General features: G+C 45.9%; 1 protein-coding gene across 3 annotated transcripts in view; it reads left to right on the plus strand.

The window, feature by feature from the left end:
- Positions 1-19,584, plus strand: part of LOC143767938 (uncharacterized) — a 52,972-nt gene that overhangs the window by 10,093 nt on the left and 23,295 nt on the right. The window contains exon 2 of one of the 3 annotated variants that reach the window (XM_077256476.1): positions 5,287-5,379. The exons of 1 other annotated variant lie outside the window; for it this stretch is intronic. The gene's annotated coding sequence lies outside the window, so the exon portion shown is untranslated. Of the gene's footprint in view, positions 1-5,286; positions 5,380-10,549; positions 10,683-19,584 lie in introns of those variants that run through there. One more of the 3 variants, XM_077256475.1, reaches the window with a different exon arrangement.

Genomic DNA, 19,584 nt, shown 5'->3' on the forward strand with positions numbered 1-19,584 from the left:
TTTACTATCGGGTTTTTTAAGGGTAGATGTGGAGCCCTCATTTTCCCAAATATCCTCTGACCCTGAGGTATGAATTTCACCCGAGTCTGAGTCAGTTTCAGCCGGTGCCATTTTCCTCTTTTTAGGGAGAGTGGGATGCGGCTCCGTGGACTGGGAAAGGGCTGCCATGAAGGTTTGCACCTCCTGCTTAATGAGCATTTTAATACTGTCCAGGAAGGAGGGCTGCTCAGCACGTAATATGTAATTCGTGCAAGGTTGGCATAATGTCTTCTGGTAAGCAGAAGGAAGCCTGGAACCAAACACCACACTTGCGGCTGGGTTTGTTCTTTGGGGCAGAGACCTCTTCTCCCTAAAAGAGAGAGAAGGCATACTAAATGACCCACAGCTATTAATACCTGGGCAGTGAAGGACCAGCCCTGCTACTCACGGTAGGAGGGTGAACGCTGGGCTATGCAAACAAAGCTGTAGTTTTGCCGCAGTCCATGGTCAGAACTGTCACCAGTCACACAGAGACACTGCGTCTTACCTGGAGGCTCCTGACCAGTATATGAAGACATCGTGGTCCAGGGTCAGTTGTGTGCCTCTCCTCCCCTTGGTCCACAGGGAGGATCCCAAGAACAACCGTTGTAGCTGCTAAGGCACCGGAGCGTGCGTTCCAGCGTAGACACCTCAGGACGCGAACCGAAAGTGCACCATCGACATCACTTCTGGCGTGCATGGACTCTGGAACTTCGGCAGCACTATGGGAGGAGGACGCCGGGGAGCTTCGGTAGGACCCCGGCCACACGTCACCGCCCCGCTTTACCTTACGGAGAGGCGCGGAAGGGGCGAGAAGGAGGTCCTGAGTCGCATGAGCCATGGAGACGGGAGCAGCCTTGTGGAGGAGGAGAGGCGAGCCACCCGACCTCGGCTGCCCGGCGTGGTAAGGCTTTTCTAGGGTTCCACTCGCCGGCCGCGGCAGCACCTGAGATGAACCTCTTCATGCCTCATTGGGGGACAGGAAAAACACTGGAGATAGCAATAATGGGAGGGTTATTTAACCTCTTTGTGTTTCTTGTCCCCCATTAGGGCGAGGAGACATCCTCCAAGGTGACTGTCATGGAAGGTGACTGGAGAAACACAGGCCACATATTTTACAGTGTGGTATCTCCGTCACACGACTAGCTGTCTGTAGGCTAAAAATTGTGTGGCATTTCAGGCCTACATTCAACTGTTTTTGCTGTGTGTAACCCTAGATCTTGACACTATTTTCCTGCAAAAAAATGAAAATACAGGCCACATAATTTAGTCCGTCACAAGCCTCATCTACAGTGGGTACAGAAAGTATTCAGACCTCTTTAAATTTTTCAACCTTTATTTCATCGCAGCCATTTGGTAAATTCAAAAAAGTTAATTTTTTTTCTCATTAATGTACACTCTCCACCCCATCTTGATGTAAAAAAAACCCCAGAAATGTAGAAATTTTAGCCAATTTCTTAAAAAAGAAAAACAGAAATATCACATGGTCATAAGTATTCAGACCCTTTGCTCAGAAACTCATATTTAAGTCACATTCTGTTCATTTCCTTGTGATCCTCCTTGAGATGGTTCTACTCCTTCATTGGTGTCCAGCTGTATTTTATTAACCCCTTTCTGCCATTGGACGTACTATTCTGTCCATGTGGGGTGAGCCCTACTTCCCAAGGACGGAATAGTACGTCCAGCGCGATCGGCTGTGCTCACGGGGGGAGCGCGGCCGATCGCGGACGGGTGTCAGCTGACTATCGCAGCTGACATCCGGCACTATGTGCCAGGAGCGGTCACGGAAAGCCCCCGGCACATTAACCCCCGGCACACTGCGATCAAACATGATCGCAGTGTTCCGGCGGGACAGGGAAGCATCGCGCAGGAAGGGGGCTCCCTGCGTGCTTCCCTAAGACGATCGGTACAAGGCGATGTGCTCACCTTGTACCGAGCGTCTCCTCCCTGCAAGCCCCGGATCCAAAATGGCCGCGGGGCTGCATCCGGGTCCTGCAGGGAGGTGGCTTCACAGTGCCTGCTCAGAGCAGGTGCCGGGAAGCCTCCCTTTTGTGCACGTCAGATCGCCGATCTGACACAGCGCTCAGCATAGTGTCAGATCGGCAATCTGTCACTTTACTGTGATGCCCCCAACCCCCCCCCCCCCCCCCCCAAGGTAAAAAAGTAAAAAAAAAAAAATGTACATGTGTAAAAAAACAAACAAAAAAAAACAATTCCTAAATAAATAATAATAAAAAAAAATATTGTTCCAATAAATACATTCCTTTAGCTAAATATAAAAAAAACAATGACCTGACCTATAAAACTGTCCCACTAGTTAACCCCTTCAGTGAACACCGTATGAAAAAAAAGGGGCAAAAAACAGCGCTTTATTATCATACCGCCGAACAAAAAGTGTAATAACACGCGATCAAAAAGACAGAAATAAATAACCATGGTACCGCTGAAAACTTCATCTTGTCCCACAAAAAACGAGCCACCATACAGCATCATCAGCGAAAAAAATAAAAAAGTTATAGTCCTCAGAATAAAGCGATGCAAAAATATTTATTTTTTCTATAAAACAGTTTTTATCGTAGAAAAGTGCCAAAACATAAAAAAATGATATAAATGAGGTATCGCTGTAATCGTACTGACCTGCAGAATAAAACTGCTTTATCCATTTTACCAAATGCGAAACGGTATAAACGCCCCCCCCAAAAAAAAGAAATTCATGAATAGCTGGTTTTTGGTCATTCTGCCTCACAAAAATCGGAATAAAAAGCGATCAAAAAATGTCACGTGCCTGAAAATGTTACCAATAAAAACATCAACTTGTCCCGCAAAAAAAAAAGACCTCACATGACTCTGTGGACCAAAATATGGAGATATTATAGCTCTCAAAATGTGGTAACGCAAAAAACATTTTTTGCAATAAAAAGCGTCTTTTAGTGTGTGACGGCTGCCAATCAAAAATCCGCTAGAAAACATGCTAAAAATAGTAAATCAAACCCCTCTTCATCACCCCCTTAGTTACGAAAAGTTAAAAAATTAAACAAATGTATTTATTTCCATGTTTCCATTAGGGTTAGGGTTAGGGCTAGGGTTAGGGCTAGCGTTAGGGCTAGCGTTAGGGCTAGGGTTTGGGTTAGGGGTAGGGTATAGGGCTAGGGTTGGGGCTAGGGTTAGGGCTACAGTTAGGGTTAGGGTTGGGGCTAAAGTTAGGGTTAGGGTTTGGATTACATTTACTATTGGGAATAGGGTTGGGATTAGGGTTAGGGGTGTGTCAGGGTTAGGAGTGTGGTTAGGGTTACAGTTGAGGTTAGGGGCGTGTTTGGATTAGGGTTTCAGTTATAATTGGGGGGTTTCCACTGTTTAGGCACATCAGGGGCTCTCCAAACGCGACATTGCGTACGATCTCAATTCCAGCCAATTCTGCATTGAAAAAGTAAAACAGTGCTCCTTCCCTTCCGAGCTCTTCCGTGCGCACAAACAGGGGTTTACCCCAAAATATGGGGTATCAGCGTACTCAGGACACATTGGACAACAACTTTTGGGGTCCAATTTCTCCTGTTACCCTTGGGAAAATAAAAAAAACTGGGGGCTAAAAAATAATTTTTGTGTAAAAGAAAAAAAAATAAATTTTATTTTCACGGCTCTGCGTTATAAACTGTAGTGAAACACTTGGGGGTTCAAAGTTCTCACAACACAGCTAGATAAGTTCCTTGGGGGGTCTAGTTTCCAATATGGGGTCACTTGTGGGGGTTTTCTACTGTTTAGGTACATTAGGGGCTCTGCAAACGCAGTGTGACGCCTGCAGACCAATCCATCTAAGTCTGCATTCCAAATGGCGCTCCTTCCCTTCCGAGCTCTCCCATACGCCCAAACAGTGGTTCCCCCCCACATATGGGGTATCAGCATACTCATGACAAATTGGACAACAACTTTTGGGGTCCAATTTCTCCTGTTACCCTTGGGAAAATACAAAACTGGGGGCTAAAAAATTATTTTTGTGGGAAAAAAATAATTTTTATTTTCACGGCTCTGCGTTATAAACTGTAGTGAAACACTTGGGGGTTCAAAGCTCTCACAACACATCTAGATGAGTTCCTTAGGGGTCTACTTTCCAAAATGGTGTCACTTGTGGGGGGTTTCAATGTTTAGGCACATCAGTGGCTGTCCAAACGCAACATGGCGTCCCATCTCAATTCCAGTCAATTTTGCATTGAATAGTCAAATGGCGCTCCTTCCCTTCCGAGCTCTGCCATGCGCCCAATCAGTGGTTTACCCTTACATATGGGGTATCGGCGTACTCAGGACAAATTGTACAACAACTTTTGGGGTTCATTTTCCCCAGTTACCCTTGGTAAAATAAAACAAATTGGAGCTGAATAAATTTTTTGTGTAAAAATGTTAAATGTTCATTTTTATTTAAACATTCCAAAAATTCCTGTGAAACACCTGAAGGGTTAATAAACTTCTTGAATGTGGTTTTGAGCACCTTGAGGGGTGCAGTTTTTAGAATGGTGTCACTCTTGGGTATTTTCTATCATATAGACCCCTCAAAATAACTTCAAATGAGATGTGTTCCCTAAAAAAAAAAAATGGTGTTGTAAAAATGAGAAATTGCTGGTCAACTTTTAACCCTTATAACTCCCTAACAAAAAAAAAATGTGGTTCCAAAATTGTGCTGATGTAAAGTAGACATGTGGGAAATGTTACTTATTAAGTATTTTGTGTGACATATCTCTGTGATTTAATTGTATAAAAATTCAAAGTTGGAAAATTGCAAAATTTTCAAAATTTTGGCCAAATTTCCTTTTTTTTCACAAATAAATGCAGGTAATATCAAAGAAATTTTACCACTATCATGAAGTACAATATGTCACGAGAAAACAGTGTCAGAATCACCGGGATCCGTTGAAGCGTTCCAGAGTTATAACCTCATAAAGGGACAGTGGTCAGAATTGTAAAAATTGGCCCGGTCATTAACGTGCAAACCACCCTTGGGGGTAAAGGGGTTAAACTGATAGGACTTGAGTTAGAAAGGCACAAACCTGTCCATATAAGTTCTCACTGTCACGATTTCCTCTCTGTTTCTGTCTTTTTGGGTCTGTGCTGCAATCACCTGTGTTCATTTTCCTTAATCAGGATTCTCCCTCTGCACTCTGTGCCTGACCCTGCTTGACTTGATTTGCTTCCCGGACTCTTACCCTTTGCTTGTGACCTGACTTTGCTTGTGCCTCTTCCCTGTAACTGTTTTTGTCTCCCTGGCTTTTCTGACCTCAGCTCGTGTATTGGACTTCGTCTCTGACTTCCCTTTGTTGTACTGCGCAATTTCCTGGACTTGACCTCGGATTGTTTGACCTCCCTTTACTTACAGTAAGTAGTATACATAATTACTGCCATGACTCGCGTCACAATACGATTGACCGTTAACATTTTTTCAGTTTTCCACCTATGGATCCTTTACATACAGTATTTTTCGGACTATAAGACGCAATTTTTTTCCTCCTAAAATGTGGAGGAAAATGGGGGGTGCCTCCTATAGTCTGTATGGGCTCTGGCTGTGGTGGGGAGGTGGGGAAGCCATTTCGTCGGAGCATCGGGTCAAAGGAGGCTTGAGCCGGTGTCTCCAGCTTACTCCTGTGCCCGCTGCTAAAGAGAAATGAATATGCACTGCATTCCACGCCCATGGCCGTGGAGGGCAATGCATATTCATTTTTTTAACATTCTGCTATAAATGGTCCCATCCTGTTCCTGGTATGATTGGTCCCATCCTTTTTCTTTTATAATTGGCCCCATCACGTTCCTGGTATCAATGGCCCCATCAGGAAAGATTTAAGGCTACGTTCACATTAGCGTTGTGCGACGCAGCGTCGGGCGCCGCTGCGGCGACGCATGCGTCATGCACCCCTATATTTAACATGGGGGCGCATGGACATGCGTTGCACTTGCGTTTTGTGACGCATGCGTCACTGTGGCGCACGCGTCAGGGCGCACAGGACGCAGCAAGTAGCATTTTTTGTGCGTCCAAAATCAAGCAAAAAAAAGGACGCATGCGTCACAAAACAATGCGTTTTGCATGCGTTTTGCATGCGTTGTGCATTGCGTCGCCGATGCGTCGCCGACGCAACACACAACAACGCAAATGTGAACGTAGCCTAAAAGAACAAAAAAAATTACAGTCACCTACACGGCGCTCCCTCGCAGTGTCCTGCTCTGGTGCCATTTTCTGCTTAATTCTTGTAAGCAGCGCATGGCAGGGACGTCATGCACTGTTCACAAGCAGAGCACAGCTGCCAGAATACTCACCGGAACCGATCATTACAGAGAGCGGTGAGTTTCCATTCCTTTTCAGTAGCAAGCAATGTCAACTGGAGCCTTCCTGCTGCGGCAGGCGGTCACTTGATAAGTTAAGTATCGGCACACGTGACAGCCGGCAGCAGCAGGAAGCCACTGGCTGACACTCTGCGCTACTGAAGAAGAATGGATACTCACCGCTCTCTGCGATGAACGGTCCCGGTGAGCGCCATATAGCTGGATGTAATGTGTTTTTTTTTCTTAAATCTTTCCTGATGGGACCATGCATACCAGGAATGGGATGGGGCCAATTATACCAGAAAAAGGATGAGACCAATCGAACCAGGACTGTGATGGTGCCAATCATACCAGGATAAGGATGGGGTCATGCACACCAGGATAGAGATGAGGGAGCCATGCATACTAGGATAGGGTTGGGGGGCCATGAATACCAGGATAGGGATGATGGGCCATGTGTATCAGAATGGGGATGAGGGGACCGTATATACCAGGATAGGGGATATTGCAGTATAAAATTGACCATTTTTTTTGCTTCATTTTTTTTTTTTTTTCATAATTTCCTTCTCTAAAACCTAGGTGCGTCTTATGGTCCGGAGCATCTTATAGTCTGAAAAATACTTTGTGTGATCAGGTGGCAAATCTGACTCCATCCAAGATTTAGCCTTAGAACAGCACATACTGGCTTCCTCTCATGCTCAGTTACAGGGCCAGATTTCTGGTACTCTTTCTGCCCCTCAGAATCCCTCTTTTCAGACCGCTGTTATGACTCCTGTACCATCTGATGTCTCGTTCAGCCCCTCTGAACCTGCTATTGCAATCCCTGACAAGTTTTCAGGAGAAAAGGACCAGCTCAGAATTTTTAGAGTTGCAAATTATTGTTTGCCTTGCGCCCCCGGTCAGCAAGGAATGAATCACAGCGGGTGGGTATCATAATGTCACTTTTGCTGGGTGGTCCCCAGACCTGGGCATTTTCTCTACCCTCTCTTGCTCCTGAACATCTTTTTTGATGCTTTAGGACAGATCTATGATGAACCTGACAGGGTCAAGGTGGTAGAGACAAGGATTATGAACCTTACACAGGGGAACCGCATAGCTGAAGACTATTGTACTGAGTTTCGTCAGTGGTCTTCTGAGGTCCTGTGGAATGATGCAGCTCTCAGATTCCAATTCCTCAGGGGTCTTTCAGGAACTTGGACTTTGTCTCTATTGTGGCCAAGCTGGATATTTCTTAAAGGATTGCTTGGCACGACCTGCAGCAAACAAGCCATCGGGAAAAGCCCAAGTCTGAATGATTGTCGAGGAGATCACTCAGACTTACAGGTACCCTTTTACTCCTCTGATAAGGTGTTGTTGAATGCTGAACTTCTTTTTCAAGATCAGAGTCTGTTCACATTTGCCTTTATTACTGCGGATATGTTGCTAATTTCATAGATGCGGGACTGGTTCTGAAGTTAGGATTAGGGACGGTTAAGCTAGAAAGCCCTGTTGTAATTGTGGCCATTGATAGAACATAGTGATGAGTGAGTATACTCGTTACCCAAGATTTCCTGAGCACGGTGGTCTCCGAGTATTTGTTAGTGCTTGGAGATTTAGTTTTCATTGCCGCAGCTGAATGATTTACATCTGTTAGCCAGCTTGATTACATGTGGGGATTCCCTAGCAACCAGGCAACCCCCACAAGTACTTATGCTGGCTAGTAGCTTTAAATCATTCAGCTGCAGAGATGAAAACTTAATCTCCGAGCACTGACAAATACTCGGAGGACACCCGAGCGTGCTCGGGAAATGAGGCATCCAAATACATTCGCATGGCCTGCGTACCCAATGTTGAAAATAGATACGCAGGATGCATGTTAATGTAGGCGGAGCTGAATGGAAGAGGTGCGGCAGTGGGCGGAACTTAACAGAGGAACTGCACTGCCCTCCGCAGCTCTGCCCTATGCAAATGTGAAACCAGCCTCAGAGAAAGGTTATTAGAGGATTTTCTCAGATCGTCAAGCCTCTTATGGACGTCTCATAAAAGGGGCAGAGCTAAAGGTTTGGTCGCCAGAAGCAGTTGAGGCTTTTGAAAATGTAAAGAAATGTTTTATGTCTGCTCCTGTTTTGGTGCAACCAGACCTCCTGAGGCCTTTTATTGTGGAGGTAGATGCTTCTGAGGTCGGGTGGGTGCTGTGTTGTCTCAAAGTCCTGAGACTTTAACTAACCTGCAACCGTGTGCCTTCTTCTCTAAAAAAAAAAAAAAAACAACAAATTTTCTCCTGCTGAGAGAAACAATGATGTGGGTAATCGGGAGTTGCTTCCGGTCAAGTTGGCCTTTGAAGAGTGGAGGCATTTTTTGGAGGGAGCTGTTCATCCAGTCACTGTGATGACGGATCACCAAAATCTTGCTTATATTGAGTCTGCCAAGCGGTTACACCTAGACAGGCCCGATGGTCTTTATTTTTTGCACAATTCAATTTTTCTATTACTTTCAGACCAGGTTCTAAAGCTGCCGTCACACTAGCAGTATTTAGTCAGTATTTTACATCAGTATTTGTAAGCCAAAACCAGGAGTGGGTGATAAATGCAGAAGTGGAGCATATGTTTCTATTATACTTTTCCTCTACTTGTTCCACTCCTGGTTTTGGCTTACAAACACTAATGTAAAATACTGACCAAATACTGCTAGTGTGACGGCAGCCGAAGAACATGAAGGCGGATGCCCTGTCTCGTAGTCTTGATTCTGTGACTCTTCCAGAACCTCCTTCCTCCATTCTTTCTCAGGGTGTTGTTGTGGCCATGGTTTCCTCTGAGCTGGAAGCTGAGATTCGTACTGCTCAGTCCTTGGCTCCTTCCAATATCCCTGAAGGCAAACTGTTTGTCCCTGTGTATCTCAGATGACGCCTTTTGCAAGAATTCCATGATTCTGTGTTGAGTGGTCATCCTGGGGTCACTGCCACCCAGAAAGCACTTGCTAGACACATTTTGTGGTCCGCCATGCATAAGGATATTAGAGATTTTGTGTCTGCTTGTGAAACTTGTGCACGCGCTGAGGTACAGCATGGCCGGCCGGCCAGGGAATTGGCACCTTTGCCATTTCCAGAAAGGCCATGGACTCATTTGTCCATGGATTTAATTTCAGATTTACCAAGGTCTGGGGGGATGACTGCTATTTGGGTGGTATTCGATCACTTCAGTAAACAAGCTCACTTCGTCCCATTATCTTGATTACCCAATGCTAAAACTCTCTCCACACTGTTTAATATTCATGTAGTACGATTGCATGCAATTCCTTAAAATATTGTATCTTATAGGGGTGTACAATTTGTCTCTAGATTTTGGAGGGCTTTTTGCAGTAAACTGGGGATTGATTTGTCCTTTTCCTTTGCTTATCATCCTGGGGGTAACAGTCAGACAGAGAGGACAAATCAGTCTTTGGAGCAAATTTTAAAATGTTTTTTCGCTGATCAACAGGAGAATTGGTCATAGTTTCTTCCGCTGGCTGAGTTTGCCTATAACAATTGGGTTAATCAGTCCACGGGGACCTCGCCGTTTTTCTGTAATTACAGGTTTCATCCTCATTTTGGTGAGTTCTCCAGGATACGTTCTCGGTGTCCTTGGGTGAATGTCACCATTCAAGAGCTGGGGGATTTGAATGAACAAAGAACATTGGGGTGGCTCAGCATCGGCAGAAGTGGAAGGCCGATAGGAGGCGCTCGTCAGGGGTCGCCTTGAAAGTGGGAGATAAGGTATGGCTTTCCTCTAAGAATATTAAGTTGAGGGTGCCTTCGCTAAAGTTGGGTCCTAGATTCATTGGTCTGTATGAAATTTTGGAGGTTGTCAATCCAGTTGCCTTCCAGTTAAAGCTCCCTCGGTCTTTCCGTATTTCTTATGTGTTCCACAAGTAATTGTTGAAGGAATTTATTCCCCCTGTTCAGTCATCTTTGCCCCGCCTTATCCGGTTTCTGTTGAGGGAGGCTTGTAATATGAGGAACAGAGGATCGTTGTTTCCCGAATGGTCCGGAATTCCCTTCAATGTCTGGTACTTTGAAAGGCATATTGACCTGAGGAATGATCCTGGGTTCCAGTTCATTCTGTATGAGCTAATCGGTTGGTCCAGGCCTCAATCGTACACTTGCTGTTGCCTGTGGAACATTGGTCCCTCTGCGCTCTGTGCCTGACCCTGCCTGATTTGATTCGCTTCCCGGACTCTGACCCTTTGCTTGTGACCTGACTTTGCTTTTGCCTGCTCAAGGTAACTGTTTTTGTCTCTGGCTTTACTAAGCTCGGCTCGTGTGTTGGACTTCGTCTCTGACTTCCCTTTGTCGTACTGTGCCATTTCCTGGACTTGACCTCGGATTGTTTGACCTCCCTTTACTTACAGTAAGTAGTATACGTATTTACTGCCATAACTCGCGTCATACTCACAGCTCACAGTGTATGACAGACCAAATGAGAATCATGAGGTCAAAGGAACTGGCCAAGCAGCTCAGAGACAGAATTGTGGTAAGACACAGACGTGGCCAAGGTTACAAAAGAATTTCTGCTGTACTCAAGGTTCTGAAGAGCACAGTGGCCTCCATAATTCTTAAATGGAAGAAGTTTGGAACCACCAGAAGTCTTCATAGACCTGGCCCTCCATCCAAACTGAGTAATTGTGGAAGAAGAGTCCTGGTGAGAGAGGTAAAGAAGAACCCCTAGATTACTGTGGCTGAACTCTAGAGATGCAGTTGGTAGATAGTTGACTTTGCGGAACTTTCTCCTATCACTGCAGCCCACCACCAGTCGGGCCTTTATGGTAGAGTGGCCTGACGACAGCCTCTCCTCCGTGCAAAACATATGAATGCCCTCATAGAGTTTGCTAAAACACAGGAAGGACTCCCAGATTATGAGAAATAAGATACTCTGGTCTGATGAGACGGAGATGGACCTTTTTGGTGATAATTCTAAGTGGTATGTGTGGAGAAAACCAGGCACTGCTCATCACCTGCATAATACAATCCCAATAGTGAAACATGGTGATGGCAGCATCATGCCATGGGGGTGTTTCTCAGCTGCAGGGACAGAAGGACTGGTTGCCATTGAAGGAAACATGAATGCCGGCAAGTACAGATATCATGGATGAAAACCTCTTCTAGAGTGCTCTGGAACTCAGACTTGGCTGAAGGTTCACCTTCCAACAAGACAATGACCATAAGCACATAGCTAAAATAATAAAGGGGTGGCTTTGGAACAACTATGTGACCATTCTTGACTGGCCCAGTCAGAGCCCTGACCTAAACCCAATTGAGCATCTCTGGAGAGACCTGAAAATGGCTGTCAACCAATGTTCACAATCCAACCTGATGGAACTGGAAAGGATCTGCAAAGAAGAATGGCAGAGGATACCAAAATCCAGGTGTGAAAAACTTGTTGCATCATTCCCAAGAAGAATCATGGTTTGTGCTATTTCAAAAGAATGCTTCTACTCAATACTGAGCAAAGAGTCTGAATACTTATGACCATATGATACATCAGTTTTTCTTTTTTTATAAATTTGCAAAAATTTCTACATTTGTTTTTCAGTCAAGATTGGGTGCAGAGTGTACATTAGTGAGAAAAAATGAACTTTTTTGAATTTGCCAAATGGCTACAATGAAACAAAGAGTGAAAAATGTAAAGGGGTCCAAATACTTTCCGTACCCACATTATCTGTGGGCTAACAATTGTGGCATTTCAGGCCTCCATTCAACTGTTGTTGTTGTGTGTTGAAACCCTAGATCTTGACACTATTTTCCTGTAAAGAAATAAAAATACAGGCCACATATTTTACAGTGTGATATCTCCGTCACATGCCTCCTCTATCAAATTGTGTAATTTCAGGCCTACATTGAACTTTTTTTTGCTGTGTCTAAAGGCCCCGTCTCACATAGCGATTTACCAACGATCACGACCAGCGATATGACCTGGCCGTGATCGTTAGTAAGTCGCTGTGTGGTCGCTGGGGAGCTGTCACACAGACAGCTCTCCCCAGCGACCAACGATCAGGGGAACGACTTCGGCATCGTTGAAACTGTCTTCAACGATGCCGAAGTCCCCCTGCAGCACCCGGGTAACCAGGGTAAACATCGGGTTACTAAGTGCAGGGCCGCGCTTAGTAACCCGATGTTTACCCTGGTTACCAAAAAAAACAAACAGTACATACTCGCCTTTCGGTGTCCAGGTCCCTTGCCGTCTGCTTCCTGCTCTGACTGAGATCCGGCCGTACAGTGAGAGCAGAGCGCAGCGGTGACGTCACTGCTGTGCTCTCACTTCTCACTGTACGGCCGCACTCAGTCAGAGCAGGAAACAGACGGCAAGGGACCTGGACACCGAAAGGCGAGTATGTACTGTTTGTTTTTTTTGGTAACCAGGGTAAACATCGGGTTACTAAGCGCGGCCCTGCGCTTAGTAACCCGATGTTTACCCTGGTTACCAGTGAAGACATCGCTGGATCGGTGTCACACACACCGATTCAGCGATGTCAGCGGGACCTCAACGACCAAAAAAAGGTCCAGGCCATTCCGACACGACCAGCGATCTCACAGCAGGGGCCTGATCGCTGGTACGTGTCACACATAGCGAGATCGCTACTGAGGTCGCTGTTGCGTCACAAAACTTGTGACTCAGCAGCGATCTCGCTAGCGATCTCGCTATGTGAGACGGGGCCTTTAGCCTAGTTATTGACACAATTTTGCTGTTAAAAATAAATACAGGCCAGATATTTGAAAGTGGGGTAACTTCGTCACATGGCTCATCTATTTGAGGGCTCCATTGAATATTGTTTGCCGTGTCTTAGCCTACTTATTGAAACAATTTTACTGTCAAACAAAAAAAAAATCAGGACAGATAATTTAAAGTCTGGTATCTCCGTCACACGACCACCTATCTGTGGGCTAAAAAATGTGTCATTTTTTTGCTCCATTGAACTGTTTTTGCTGTATCTTAGCCTAGTTATAGACACTATTTTACTGTTTTAAAACAAAATACAGGCCAGATATTTTAAAGTGTGGTATCTCCATTACACGCCTCACTTATCTGTGGGCTAAAAATTGTGTAATTTGAGGACTCCACCAAGATGGTGAGTGGCGATGACGCCATTATTAACATCACCAGCCCACTGTGTTCTGAAACGCTCTCTGCTCACAAACAGGATGCATTGCAGGCGTAGATTGATGAGATGGAGAAAGGAACGATACAGGGTGATTACACACTGCCCCGCCTCATCTCATCCCAACGTGGATTGGGTGACAATGAGGAGGAGGAGGAGGTAGAACGGGAGCTACTTTCATGCGCTCTAGACGGTACTACAAGCACAACTGTCATTCTGTCTGTTCAGCGTGAATGGCCTGAGGACAGAGAGGAAGAGGAGATCATGGCCATTCGTCCTCTTGGTGAGGACACAGAAGTCTTGCCTGTTAGCAGTCTGGCACATATGGCTGAGTTTGTTACGCTTCCTTTCCCGTGACCCTCGCATTCTCAAAATTTTGGGTGTCATTCATTGCTGGTTGGTGACACTTCTATACCCATGCTACAAGGATAATTTTCTATCTCTTATTCCAGAGGCAGACAGGTCTACTAAAATGGTGCAGTACCAGAGGGACCTTGTTGCGGAATTATTAAAAAAGTTCCCATCTGAAAACGCTGGCAGCAGAGGTCACAGTTCATTAGACAACCAAGGAGTACAGGCGAGAGAGACACAACTCCAATCCAGGAGAGGCAGGGGAACACTGTCAAAGTTCTGGGAGTTTTCTCAGACCCTTCCGTCACACAGGCCCTGAGGCACGGGGTACTCTATCACAAGGAGTGCAAAGTTTTGGAAGATGCTGAGGGAGTGTATTGCTGACCGTACCAATGTCCTCTGTGATTCCTCTGTGCCCTATAGTTATTGGGTATCCAAGCTGGACAGGTGGCATGAACTGTCTCTCTACACCTTGGGGGTCCTAGCCTGCCCTGCCACTAGCGTTTTGTCAGGGCAGGTGTTTAGTACTGCTGGTGGAATTATAACTGATAAGCGCATCCGCCTGTCAACTGAAAATGCTGACAGGCTGACACTTATAAAAATGAACAAGGGCTGGATTGGGACAGACTTCTGTAGTCCTCTGAGTGATGGCAGCGAAGCATAAACTGTAATTCAGTGTCTTTTTATGGGAACTCTATTACCATGCACCTCTTCACACCCGCACATGGGTATACGCTTCCTGATTTTGCCTATTTGCTGTTGTCATCGTCCTCCGCCTTCTCCTCTTCCTCTTCATCCAGCACCACTAGATCACCAGGGTGAACGTGGTCTGTGATGCAACAACCACGTTATTATGTTAAAGGGTGGTTTAGATGTCAGTAAAAAAAAGTTTACACATTATGTTGTGTACCCCCCAGGGTGAAATGTTTGTCAGCCCATACGCTTAGTGTATGGTTATTACAAGTATAGGCGACCCGCTCCTTTGTAATGAGAATTTTTTTATTTTTATGAGGCCCTCCTCCACGTTTCTTCCAAGGGGAATTGGGGTGCTTGCAAATTTGGGGCAGGCCTTGCATTCACTGCATAGCCAAACAGTATGGGAGACCCAGTTCATAATAGTGGGAACTGTAGCGTTGGTCAGCTGCTTCAATAATGCAATTCTCAACTTTTGGGTCTTCATCCTCAACACTGAGATTCTGCACTGCAGGTTTTCCAGCTTCAACATTGAATTTCTCCACTGCAGGTTCTTCATCCTCAACAATGCAATTCTCCATTGCACTTTCTTATCCTCAACACTGCAATTCTCCACTGCCAGGTGTTCTTTGGCCTCACCATTGCAATTCTCCACTCTGGGTTCTTCAGGCTCACCACTGCAATTCTCCATTGCTGGCTCTTCATCCTCAACACTGCAATTCTCCACTGCAGTTTCTTCATCCAAAACCACTGCAATTCTCCGAATGCAGGTTCTTCAGGCTTAACACTGCAATTCACTGCATAGTCAAACAGAATGGTAGTACCAACTTCCTAATAATGGGAAGTTTGGTTTCATGTGGCCATCCACTATGTCACTTCAAAGGGTAATTGGGTTTGCGTGTAACTTTGGGGCAGGGTAGGCCTTGTATTTGATGCATTGGCAAACAGTATGGCAGTACCAAATAAATAATAATGGGAACTTTGATTTCATGTGGACATCCAGGACGTCAGTTCAAAGGGTTAGGCTACGTTCACATTTGCGGTCGGCGCCGCAGCGTCGGGCACCGCAGCGTCGCCGCATGCATCATGCGCCCCTATATTTAACATGGGGGCGCATGGACATGCGTCGCACTTGCGTTTTGCGCCGCATGCGTCCCTGCGGCGCCCGCGTCCGGGCGCAGAGGACGCAGCAAGTTGCATTTTTGCTGCGTCCAAAATCAATCAAAAAAAGGACGCATGCGGCGCAAAACGCAGCGTTGTGCATGCGTTTTGCTGCGTTTTTGTTTGCGTTGTGCGTTGCGGCGCCGACGCTGCGGCGCACAACGCAAATGTGAACGTAGCCTTATTGGGGTGCGTGCAACTTTGGGTGCAAAGCAGGCCTTGCATTCAATGCATAGGCAAACCCTATGGGAGACCCACTTTCTTATAATGGGAACATTTTTTCATGAGGCCCTCCTGTACGTCTTGTCAAAGGGGTATTGTGGTGTGTCCTCATTTTTGGCAGCCCTGCCACTCACTGCATAGACAATAACCGTATAGGAGACCCACTGTTTAATAATGGAAACAACAAAGCATAGCCGGCTGATGGCTCTCTAAGAATAGTGAGGACCAACCTTTAAGAATAGTAAAGGCCGCCGGATGGCCCTATAAAAATAGGCTTTGTGACTTTGAGTCCTTCCTTCATAAATGAAACATGATGTGTCACACACCACACGGCCAGATAAGGTTGTAAAATGTTAAAATGACATTTCACAGTGAATGCATTTGTCTTGGATGAAAGCAATACTAAAGTTGAAAAACACATCAAAAACGCTACGTGTGAAGATAGCCCAAGTGGTGGAGGAACATTTTTCGGGTGGTTCTTTATTTTGCCTTACATACAAGTCATTACCCTGGAAAGGATGTTCCTGAACATATTTCCCAGGAAAATCCATTTTGGCTACGTTTTTATATGTTTTAGTGTGCGCCTGTAAAATTGGCATAACACTCTGACATTGTTCACCACAGTGAAGTAGGAGTCAGAAATGCTTCCAGGGGTCTTCCCCTGTTACGACCTGGTGGTTAAGGAGCGACATGCGACGAGCTCTGAGCAGGTGGTAACTATACTGACCGCAGTTCCTGATCTTAACACAACACTAGAAGTAGCCGTGGGATGTTCCTGTCACTCCCTAGACACCTCGTCACAGCCGGAGAACTAACTGCCCCTAAAGGTAGAAACAGGAAAGCTTATCTTGCCTCAGAGAAAATCCCCAAAGGGTAGGCAGCCCCCCACAAATAATGACTGTGAGTGGAGAGGGAAATGACATACGTAGAATGAAACAAGATGTAGCAAAGGAGGCCACTTCTAGCTAGATAGATAGTACAGGACAGAGCACTGTGCGGTCAGTAATAAAAACTAGAAAAAGTCCACCGCAGAGAATGCAAAAATCTCCACACCGGACTAAAGGTATGGAGGGCAAAATCTGCTGCTCAGAGCTTCCAGCTTAGCTGAATAGATCCATACTGATAAGCTGGACTAGAAAGAAAAAACATATAATGTGCTGAACAATTAAGTCCACAACAAGTGGACTGCAAAAGGACAAGCAAGGACTTATCTTTGCTGAACTGGTCAGAGTGTCAGGGAAATCCAAAAGAGATGTGACTCCAAGCAGGAACAATTGACAACTGGCATTGACTGAGGGATAAGGCCAGACCAAAATAGCCGAGCCAGAAAGACAATCAGTGGAAGCAGCTGCTGATGCTAAATCCAAGAAGCAGCCATTCCATTCAAAACCACCGGAGGGAGCCCAAGAGCAGAACTCACAAAAATGCCACGTACAACCACTGGAGGGAGCCCAAGAGCGGAATTCACAACAGTACCCCCCCCTTGAGGAGGGGTCACCGAACCCTCACCAGAGCCCCCAGGCCGATCAGGACGAGCCAAGTGAAAAGCACGAACCAAATCGGCGGCATGGACATCGGAGGCAACAACCCAAGAATTATCCTCCTGGCCATAACCCTTCCACTTGACAAGATACTGAAGCCTCCGCCTCGAAAAAGAGAATCCAAAATTTTCTCAACCACATGTTCTAACTCCCCCTCAACCAACACCGGGGCAGGAGGATCAACAGAGGGAACAAAGGGTACCACATATCTCCGCAACAAAGATCTATGGAAAACATTGTGGATGGCAAAAGAGGCTGGAAGGGCGAAACGAAAAGACACTGGATTGATAATCTCAGAAATGTTATAAGGACCAATAAACCGAGGCTTCAACTTCGGGGAAGAAACCTTCATAGGAACATGACGAGAAGATAACCAGACTAAATCCCCCACCCGAAGCCGAGGACCAACACACCGACGGCGGTTAGCAAAACGTTGAGCCTTTTCCTGAGACAACGTCAAATTGTCTACCACATGAGTCCAAATCTGCTGTAACCTGTCCATCACAGAATCCACATCAGGACAATCAGAAGGCTCAACCTGACCCGAAGAAAAACGAGGATGGAAACCAAAATTACAAAAGAAAGGCGAAACCAAAGTAGCCGAAATGGCCCGATTATTAAGGGCAAACTAGGCCAACGGCAAGAAAGCCATCCAATCATCCTGATCAGCAGACACAAAGCATCTCAAATAGGTTTCCAAGGTTTGATTAGTTCGCTCAGTTTGGCCATTTGTCTGAGGATGGAACGCCGAAGAAAAAGATAAATTAATGCCCATCCTAGCACAAAAGGCCCGCCAAAACCTAGAAACAAACTGGGAACCTCTGTCAGACACAATATTCTCCGGAATGCCATGCAAACGAACCACATGCTGAAAAAACAATGGAACCAAATCAGAGGAGGAAGGCAATTTAGGCAAAGGTACCAAATGGACCATTTTAGAGAACCGGTCACAAACCACCCAGATAACAGACATCTTCTGGGACACAGGAAGATCTGAAATAAAATCCATGGAAATATGTGTCCAGGGCCTCTCAGGGACAGGCAAAGGTGAAAGCAACCCACTAGCGCGGGAACAGCAAGGCTTAGCCCGGGCACAAGTCCCACAGGACTGCACAAAAGAACGCACATCTCGCGACAAAGAAGGCCACCAAAAGGACCTAGCAACCAAATCTCTGGTACCAAAAATCCCAGGATGACCGGCCAACACCGAACGATGAACCTCAGAAATTACCTTACTTGTCCTTCTATCAGGAACAAACAGCTTCCCCATTGGACAGCGGTCAGGTTTATCAGCCTGAAATTCCTGAAGCACCCGCCGTAAATCAGGGGAGATGGCAGAAAGAATCACCCCTTCCTTAAGAATGCCAACCGGCTCAAGGACTCCAGGAGAATCAGGCAAAAAGCTCCTAGAGAGGGCATCCGCCTTAACATTCTTAGATCCCGGAAGATACGAGACCACAAAATCGAAACGGGAGAAAAACAGGGACCATCGAGCCTGTCTAGGGTTCAGCCGCTTGGCCGACTCGAGGTAAATCAGATTCTTATGATCGGTCAAGACCACAACGCGGTGCTTGGCTCCCTCATGCCAGTGTCGCCACTCCTCAAATGCCCACTTTATAGCCAACAATTCCCGATTGCCAACATCATAATTGCGTTCCGCAGGCGAAAACTTTCGGGAAAAGAAGGCACACGGTTTCATCAAGGAACCATCAGAATTCCTCTGTGACAAAACGGCCCCTGCCCTAATCTCAGAAGCGTCAACCTCAACCTGAAAAGGAAGAGAAACATCCGGCTGACGCAACACAGGGGCAGAAGTAAATCGGTGTTTAAGCTCCTGAAAGGCCTCAACAGCCGCAGAGGACCAATTCGTCACATCAGCGCCTTTCTTCGTCAAATCGGTCAGGGGCTTAACCACACTGGAAAAGTTGGCAATGAAACGGCGATAAAAATTAGCAAAGCCCCAAAATTTCTGAAGGCTCTTCACAGATGTGGGTTGAATCCAGTCATGAATGGCTTGGACCTTAACAGGATCCATTTCTATAGACGAGGGAGAAAAAATAAAACCCAAAAAAGAGACCTTCTGAACTCCAAATAGGCACTTAGGCCCCTTCACAAATAAAGCATTATCACGAAGGATCTGGAATACCATCCTGACCTGCTTCACATGAGACTCCCAATCATCGGAAAA

This window comes from Ranitomeya variabilis, chromosome 4 (genome assembly GCF_051348905.1).
Source record: "Ranitomeya variabilis isolate aRanVar5 chromosome 4, aRanVar5.hap1, whole genome shotgun sequence".
NCBI lineage: Eukaryota > Metazoa > Chordata > Amphibia > Anura > Dendrobatidae > Ranitomeya > Ranitomeya variabilis.